Source organism: Alligator mississippiensis, chromosome 15 (genome assembly GCF_030867095.1).
Source record: "Alligator mississippiensis isolate rAllMis1 chromosome 15, rAllMis1, whole genome shotgun sequence".
NCBI classification, from domain to species: domain Eukaryota; kingdom Metazoa; phylum Chordata; order Crocodylia; family Alligatoridae; genus Alligator; species Alligator mississippiensis.
The window spans coordinates 26,828,298-26,835,855 of NC_081838.1; positions in this window are offsets into that span (position 1 = coordinate 26,828,298).

A 7,558-nucleotide genomic window follows, 5' to 3' on the forward strand; every position below is an offset into this window, starting at 1 on the left:
CAACAAAGGGGAGACTTCGGAGGAGCAGTATCGAGGGAACACCATCAAGCCCTAGCAATGGGACTGAAGGAGCAACCTGAGAGTCCACCCAGAGCTTTACTTCTTTTTTCTTTTGTGGAGCCTGCGCCTCACTCCGCCTGGCCTATCGGGGTGTTGCCCCTCCCCCTCAACTCGCCTGCCACGACTTGGATGTACTCAATTACCTTCGGAGGGGTCTCCAGTGGAGATCTTTATCCTGGGTGGGGCCTCCTGATAGACAGTGTTACTCACGGTTATCGGACGCAGTGATCCACAGGGCTCCGCCTCCCCTACACCCCGTCCACACGCCAACCGCTGGGCGATGTATTCCAGATGTTGCCAGGCCCAGTATGATGGCCTCTGACCGGTTCCCCAGTTCCCGGTCATCCTCCCTCCTGCTGGGAGGGGTTTCTCCTTTCTCCTCCCTTATAGATAATACTCCTCCGAATCAGGGGGAGCTGGTGGGTGCTTCCCCTGGTTCCAGCCCCCTCCTGGGGCCTCCGCTGTCTCCCCTTTCCTCCCGTCCGCAGAGCGCTCCCCTGCCTCCTGGGCGTCTGCCGCTTCAGGACGCAGAGAGAGTGCCTCGGTGTGCACCCTCTGACTGCCTCTCGGTTGGCTGCTTGCGAAAGGCTTCCAGCTCTTGCCTAAACTGCCTGCTTGAGACCCGCAGGCAGGGTCCTCGCCGCTCCGTACAAGAGCCTGCAGCACGGGCAGCACACCCGTACTCTCTCTCCCTGGCTCTCCTCCCCTCCCTGTCCTGCCGGCATTTTTAAATCTTCCCACAGCGGCCGCTCCGGCCGCTGGGATTGGCTCAGCTGTTCGCCACGCGGGGAACAGCTGTTGCCAGAGCCGGCGTAATGGCGGCTCACGCGGCTGCAGCCGCGGATGCGGCTCTTCCTCCCGCTGCCCCTCTGCTGGCACGAATGCCTTTCTGGGGGCTTGCTCTCAGGGTCTGGGGTCTGTGGGTCCCCTCTTCTCTCCCTCACTAGCCTGTGGGGGTGCTTCGCCGCCACAGACCTCCCCCCTTAAGTTGCCTTGTGGCGGCTGATTTTCTCTCGTGACGGCATGTGTCACCTGCGGCTCCTCCCTATGGATGTGGCCCATACCTTCCTCCGCATCGTCTGCGCCTCCCCACCTGGACAAGAAGTCAGCCACAAAGTTATCTCGGCCTGGACGGTGTATCACCATGAATTTGAATGGCTGTAAAGCCAAAGCCCAGCGGGTGATCCTGGTGTTCATGCTCTGTTTCTGTGTTAACCACTGTAGTGGTGCGTGGTCTGTTACTACCACGAATTCCCTCCCCATCAGGTAGTACTTAAAATATTCTATTGCCCAGCATATTGCCAGGCACTCCCTCTCGATGGTGGCATACCTGGTTTCTGCATGACTAAGTTTCCTGCTGGCAAAGGCAATTGGGCGCTCCTCCTGCCCGTGTTTCTGCAGTAACACTGCTCCCAGCGCCCGTCCTGATGCATCCGTCTGTAAACCGAAAGGGGCGTTAAAGTTAGGCGTGTGCACGACAACGTCATGGCACATTGCTTCTTTCAAATTCTGGAAGCTCTTTCGCATCCCCGGTGTCCATTTCAGTGGCGTCACAGATTTCCCAGCTAACGAGTCTGTAAGTGGTGTGGCGAGTGTCGCGAAGCAGGGTATAAACCGCCGATAATAGTTAATGAGTCCCAAGAAGGAATGCAGTTGTTTGCGGGTTCTCGGTTCCTGGAACTGCCTTATAGCCTCAATCTTATCTGTGAGTGGCCGAACTGTTCCTTGGCCTACTCGAAATCCTAGGTATGCTGTTTCTTTCCCCGCCAGTTTACATTTCTTTGGGTTGGCGGTCAGCCCTGCTGCTCGGAGTTCCCCCAGGACTGCTCTGAGGTCTTGGAGGTGTTGTCGCCAGCTGGCAGAAAATATAATGATGTCATCAATGTATGCCGCCGCGTATGCTGCATGGGGTGCCAATAGGTTGTCCATCAACCTCTGAAACATCGCAGCTGCTCCGTTGAGGCCGAAGGGCATCCGCGTGAATTCGAATAGGCCCCATGGGGTCCCGAAGGCTGTTTTGGCACAAACCGTGGGTCGCATCGGGATCTGCCAATATCCCTTTGCCAAATCAAGCATGGTTATATACTGTGCTTCCCCGATTTTCTCAACGAGGTGAGTGACATGTGGCATCGGAAAGGCATCAAACGTAGTCAGGGCATTGAGCTTCCTGTAGTCTATACATATGTGCAATGACCCATCCGGTTTGACGACGGGGACTATGGGGCTCCGCCATGGACTGCGGGACGGTCGTATAATCCCTTGTTCTTGCATTCTCATGATCTCTTGCCGTATTTCCTGTTGCCACCGCTGCAGTATCAGCCTCCATCTCTCCCTCACCAGTGCTCCCTGAGGGGTCCTGATTTCATGTTCTACTCCCGTTACTCGCCCCGGGATCTCTTGGAACACTGCCCTAAATTCCTCTATCAAAGCTAGTAATTCTTGCTGTTGGTGATGGCCCAACTCCTTACCCATCTGTACTGACCCCTCCTTCCCGGGTCTCCCTAACCCGGGACACATCGGTCCCAGGTCCTCCTTTGTATCCTCGTCTAGGGCCAACCAGCCCTGAGGAGTTTTCCACTCCTTGAGCAGATTTACGTGGTAAATCTGTCGTTCTCGGCGGTGACCTGGTTTAAGCAATTTGTAATCCATGGACCCTACTTGTCTCACCACGGTAAATGGCCCCTGCCACATAGCCAACTGTTTGCTGGAGGAGGTTGGCAGCGATACCAAAACTTTGTCCCCCGACTGGAACGTCCGTATTTTCGCCTTCTGATTGTAACGCCTTTCCTGTATGCCTTGGGCGTCCCTCAGGTTTTGCCTGGCGATCCGTTGGGCCGTGGAGATTCGGTCTTGTAGCTCCTCCCGGTACCTCTCCGCCAACACCCCCAAGCCTATTGGCTTCTCCCATTCTTCCCTTACGATTTGTAGCAGTCCCCGAGGGCTATGGCCATACACCAACTGAAATGGGGAGTACTGGGTTGACTCTTGCGGCGCGTCCCTTATGGCGAACAGCAAGGGTGTCAAGATAGTATCCCACCTCCGCGGGTCTTCCTGGGCACACCGCCTGAGCATCTGCTTGATGGTCCCATTTAACCTTTCTACCAAACCGTTAGTTTGGGGATGGTAGACCGAGGTCTTTAGCTGGGTGATGCCGAGGGTTTTACATAAAACCTTCATTACCCCAGACATAAAGTTTGTTCCCTGGTCTGTGAGTATCTCCCGAGGTATGCCCACCCGTGCTATCCACTTAAGAAGTTCTTCCGCTACTCGAGTGGCAGTTATGGACCTTAGGGGCACGGCGTCTGGGAAACGGGTGGCATAATCTACCATCACCAGGATATATTGGTATCCGTTATGAGACCTGGGGAGGGGTCCTACTATATCCAGGGCGACCCGCGAGAACGGTGTCTCTACTATTGGCATGGGCTTCAGGGGTGCCCTTGGGGGCTTCCATTCCTGGGCCCTCTGACACTCTGGGCATGCGGCCCCCCACCTTTCCACATCCTCTTGGAGACGAGGCCAACAGAATTCTTGGGCCAGCCTCGCCCGGGCCTTGTTATGTCCCAGATGGCCACCCAGGGGTGAGTCATGAGCCAGTCTCCACACCACTTGGCGAAGTGAGGTCGGGACCACTAATTGTCTCCCCCGTATGGTACCCTCCTCACCCCGTTGGACCCGATATAATAGCCCCCCTGTGACCTCGAAGCCGGGACGCCCCTGTGAGGGTCCTTCCCCGGGGTCGGCGTCCCACATCCGCTGCAGTTCCTGGTCCTCATGTTGTGCCCTACGAAATTGGGCCGCGCTCACGAACTGTTCTAGGTCGATGTCGCCTGTCCTTGTTTCATTGCGACGGGCTGGGCCCTCACCGGCCCATCCGTCGCCCCTCTTGATCCGGTTCCTCGCCTCCTGCGTAGCCCTCACTCGCTCAAGGACTGTATAGAATGGGCCCCATTCTCGGCCTAGTATCATCTCACATGCCAGGGTCGGGGCAATTCCAACTCGGAGCTCTCCGCTAAACTCCATCACCCTAAGCGGGACATAGCAAGTCTGGAACCGCATCTCCGCCCCTAGTATGCAGGTCATCGTCAGGGGCCCCTCACTCTTCTGTTCCCTCTGCGGAGCGAGGTCTGCCCGAAGTAGGGAGTGGGAACACCCCGTGTCCAATGTGGCCTTAACCACCCTGTCTCCAACCCATGAGGTTACTACGGGCCGGTTCCATCCCTCGTTCTGGGTTGCCGACCCGAAACTGCAATCCATGGGTTCCCCTCTCTCCGCCTCTTTGCCTCTATCCCGGGAGGGTGGATATCCTGTAGGGGTGCGACTCAGCTCGCTCAGGCCTTCCCCACATTCACGGGAGATGTGTCCGGTTTGCCCACAGCGGTAACACACCACCCCTTTCGGTGGCCCTCGTCTGGAGACCGTTCGCCTTTCCCCTTCGATTGTGGGTCCCTCTTTCGTGCCTCGGGAGCCTCGTCCGTATCCCCATTCCCTTTCTGAATTCGCAAAGGCCTCCGCCAAGCGAAGTGCCTCCTTGCTAGTTTGCGGCTGGTGTCTGCGTACCCACCTCTGGGCATCCTCTTCCAAATCCCATAGGAATTGTTCTAACAGGATCTGGTCCATCACGCCTGCCCGGTCGAACTTGCCGGCTGGCAACCATTTGTTGAGTGAGTCCCTTAAAGCTTGCAACAACCCCTGGGGTCGCCTGGCCTCCTTGGACTTTCGGGCTCTAAAGGCCTGGCGATGACTTTCTGGTGAAATCTCAAGCCTGTAGAGGATTGCTGCTTTCACTGTCTCGTAATCACGAGCTTCGTCCCTTGATAGCACTCAGTAGGCCACTTGGGCCTGATCTATCACCAGCGCCCCCAGGTGGTGGCCCTACTGACCACGGTCTAACCCTGTCTGGATGGCTGTCCTCTCGAATGCCTCGATATAAGCTTCTGGGTCATCCTCCCTAGTCATCCGGGGCATTTTAAATAAAGCAGCATTTCACTGTATCCACTCCTGCTGGTGTGCGCCCTGTTGTTGCTGCACTGCCAGCACCTGCCCTATGGCCTGGATAGCCTGCGTAAGCAGCTCCGTGGGTGCGAGGGCTGGCTGCTGCATCGCTATCTGGTCCCGGGTCGGGACACTGTCCCTTTACCACCGTACAAGAATGATGTCTCTCCCGGCCAATGCACCACTGTGGAGCCTGCGCCTCGCTCCGCCTGGCCTATCGGGGTGTTGCCCCTCCCCCTCAACTCGCCTGCCACGACTTGGATGTACTCAATTACCTTCGGAGGGGTCTCCAGTGGAGATCTTTATCCTGGGTGGGGCCTCCCGATAGACGGTGTTACTCACGGTTATCGGACGCGGTGATCCACGGGGCTCCGCCTCCCCTACACCCCGTCCACACGCCAACCGCTGGGTGATGTATTCCAGATGTTGCCAGGCCCAGTATGATGGCCTCTGACCGGTTCCCCAGTTCCCAGTCGTCCTCCCTCCTGCTGGGAGGGGTTTCTCCTTTCTCCTCCCTTATAGATAATACTCCTCCGAATCAGGGCGAGCTGGTGGGTGCTTCCCCTGGTTCCAGCCCCCTCCTGGGGACTCCGCTGTCTCCCCTTTCCTCCCGTCCGCAGAGCGCTCCCCTGCCTCCTGGGCGTCTGCCGCTTCAGGACGCAGAGAGAGTGCCTCGGCGTGCACTCTCTGACTGCCTCTCGCTTGGCTGCTTGCGAAAGGCTTCCAGCTCTTGCCTAAACTGCCTGCTTGAGACCCGCAGGCAGGGTCCTCGCCGCTCCGTACGAGAGTCTGCAGCACAGGCAGCACACCCGTACTCTCTCTCCCTGGCTCTCCTCCCCTCCCTGTCCTGCCGGCGTTTTTAAATCTTCCCGCAGCGGCCGCTCTGGCTGCTGGGATTGGCTCAGCTGTTCGCCACGCGGGGAACAGCTGTTGCCAGAGCCGGCGTAATGGCGGCTCGCACGGCTGCAGCCGCGGATGCGGCTCTTCCTCCCGCTGCCCCTCTGCCGGTACGTATGCCCTTCTGGGGGCTTGCCCTCGGGGTCTGGGGTCTGTGGGTCCCCTCTTCTCTCCCTCACTCGCCTGTGGGGGCGCTTCGCCGCCACATCTTTCTCGCCTTCTTTTTCCCTTTCACAGTCGAGAGCCCTCAGGTTTGTTTTTTTTTTGCTTTTCTCTGAGTCTAGTGATCTTGGGGGCTCTGTGAGCATTAGGAGTGAGCATATTAGTGGAGCATAGTTATTGTGTCTTCTTTTCCTTTTGTTTCCCTCTTCTCTGGTCCCAGGAGGCTCTTGTTGTACAGGTCCACCACAAAAGGGACCTGATTGCCACTATTTCATCAGGCAGCCCAGGTTTACTGGCTGGTCACAGTCAGCAAGAAGGAGAGAAACAACAGGCATGACCAGTAGACTGGTGGCCTAGTACAGAAAATAAAACCTTGGGAAAGAAAGCCAGAAGAGGACATCAGGATCAAGAAACATCCACACCGGAGAGATGGCCGTTCCAAGACCTGGTGTCTTGCCGGAGGTTGGTGTAAGGCTGGGGTGTAGGGGTGTTGGAGCCCCATGAACATCCATCAAGCAAAGTGGCTACCCCAGAGGGATCTTCAGAGGTCGACCCCTCCACTGGTATTACATTCAAAGTTGTGGCAGGTGAGTTCAGGGGTGGCCTCCGAGGTGATCAAGGTCCTTCTCAGTGGTCACACAAAGCTTCAGCACATCCACCACCCACCGCGCAAGCCAAGGTGGCATGTGAATGGGAGTTCAAAGTCACGCAGGCATACTGTTTTCAGTTTTGAGCCCCCCGCTACAAAAAGGATGCAGACAAATTGGAGAAGGTTTAGCAGAGGGCAACAAAAATGGTTTGGGATGGAACAATCCCATGCATCAGTACAGGCTTGGGGCTGACTGGCTGGGCAGCAGATCTGCACATAAAGACTTGGGTGTTACAGTGGACAAAAGGCTGAATATGAGTGAGTAGTGTGCCCTTGTTGCCAAGAAGACCAATGGCATACTGGGCTGCATTGGTAGGATTGTTGCCAGCAGGTCAAAGGAAGTGATTCTTCCCCTCTATTCAGCACTGTTGAGGCCACATCTGAAGTATTGTGTTCAGTTTTGGGCCTCCCACTACAAAAAGGATGTGGACAAATTGGAGAGGGTCAAGCAGAGGGCAACAAAAATTGTTTGGGTGCTCGGGCACATGACTTATGAGGAGAAGCTGAGGGAACTGGGCTTATTTAATCTGGAAAAGAGAAGACTGAGAGGAGATTGAATAGCAGCCTTCAACTCCCTGAATGGGGGTTCTAAAGACAATAGAGTTAGACTGTTCTCAGTGGTGGCAGATGACAGAACAAGGAGCAGCTGTCTCAGGTTGCATCCTGGGAAGTTTAGGCTAAATATTAGGAAGAATTTTCTCACTAGGAGGGTAGTAAAAAATTGGAACAGGTTCCCCAGAGAGGTGGTGGAAGCTCCATTCTTGGAAGTTTTTAAGACCCAGATAGACAAAGCCT